Here is a 1,771-nt window from a genome sequence, read left to right on the forward strand (position 1 = left end):
ACGCCTTCAGAAGAAGTTGTAGCAGCATAGAGGACATTACAGTGTAAGTACTGAGTGGCGTAAAACAGCTTTGTCCTACTGCCTGGGTTACAGTTGTAAACAATGGAACTCTGATTCCACCAGTTTCTAAGGCGTACCTGTCACAGTGAGGGCTTTTTAAACTTCTGTGCGGACGTTGCTGTCGACTAAGTTTAGGTTGCTGTGGAAACGCCCTAAGCTCCAGCAAGTTCCATGCATTAGCCCTATTCTTAATAACGGAACTTGCCGACTCTCAGGATGTTTCCACAGCAACCTAAACTTCAATTGGCAGCAATGTCCGCACAGGGTTTAAATCCACGTATTACCTTTAAAAACTGGAGAATTTCAGACAATGGTACAGAGCAGCTTCCAGGAATACAAGTACTCTGTGCTACCATCTACATCACACTTGTCAAACTCAGGCCCTCCAGCTATTACACAACTACAATTCCCATCATGCTGGGACAGCCAAAGGTTTTAGCTAAAGCTTCGGCTGTCCAGGCATGGTGGGAATTGTAGTGTTGCAACAGCTGGAGAGCCTGCGTTTGACACCTCCGATCTACATAGTCTCTAAATGCAGACTCAGAACTCACATACATAATACAAGGAATGTTAATGTTATCGCTGTTGTGTTGCTAATGCTGGAAAGGTGAGCCTGTGTTTAGCTAATATAAGCCTAATACATCCATGGGTGTCAGTGCTTCAATTAACAGATACAGTAGGAAATGCCTGATAATAAATACATATAGATAATGTTCTCCTGTGACACCACATCTATATAGCTCCTTGCTTGAGCTCCTCATACCTAGTACATAGTTCCAAGTATTCAATTTCCACAAGAATACAAATACACTGGCTCACACAGTCCTATGGGACCTCCACATCCAAACACAGCAGCTCCAGTAATAAGGAGGGGATAATAAAATCCTGAGTATTCCCTTCATTCATATTCTCATCTCCCTAGGTTGAACCTGATGAAATTGTTGCTTTTTATGCAAGTCACTATCCTTAACTGCTTATTGCAACAGTATGCAGTGCATCTGGTCAGAAGGACACAACAGCGTCCCCTCCAGGCAACGGCACATTCTCAGGGCCACCTTAACAGTTTTATGGGCCCCTGGGCAGAGCTCTGAAATGCCCCCCCAACTTGTTTATATAGTCGGCATCCAGTACCAGCAGTATAGTGTGCACACTATGCACCAGTCCCAGCACAGAAGGCATTCAGCTCCAGTGAGACCTAAAAGCAGTCGCCAGTAAGGCCACCGATGTCCCTGGACTGGCTTAGGTGAGCCGGGCCAGTGATTGGGCTGAGTGGCCTCATCCATTCTCTCCCTGGCCTGTGGAGCTGCGGGCAGCCGACACCGCTGCACGGGAGACAATAGCTCAGGGTAAACTTCTGACCCTCCCGCTCTTGCCCAGAGGAGCCCCTGGGCAGCCACCTACCCTGCCCAACGGGAAAGACCGTCCTGACAAAATACTCTGCAAGCTGTTGAAACAAAGGTGAGATGGATGCTGAGTACCACTGAACTTGAATGGCGATAGTTCCAAATATTTTGCATCAACAGACTAAGGCTATGTTCACACTACGTAAAACATTGCCTATTCCTCTATGGGATCCCGGCCGGAGTGTATACACATTGTATACGCTCCGGCCGGGATCCCGTGCGGCACCGCAAATAACTAACATGTCAATTTTCTGCGGCCGTAGGAAACCCTGTCAGTTCACACAATGAAGCGAGCGGCCGGGATGATC

This window comes from Dendropsophus ebraccatus, chromosome 4 (genome assembly GCF_027789765.1).
Source record: "Dendropsophus ebraccatus isolate aDenEbr1 chromosome 4, aDenEbr1.pat, whole genome shotgun sequence".
Taxonomy (NCBI): domain Eukaryota; kingdom Metazoa; phylum Chordata; class Amphibia; order Anura; family Hylidae; genus Dendropsophus; species Dendropsophus ebraccatus.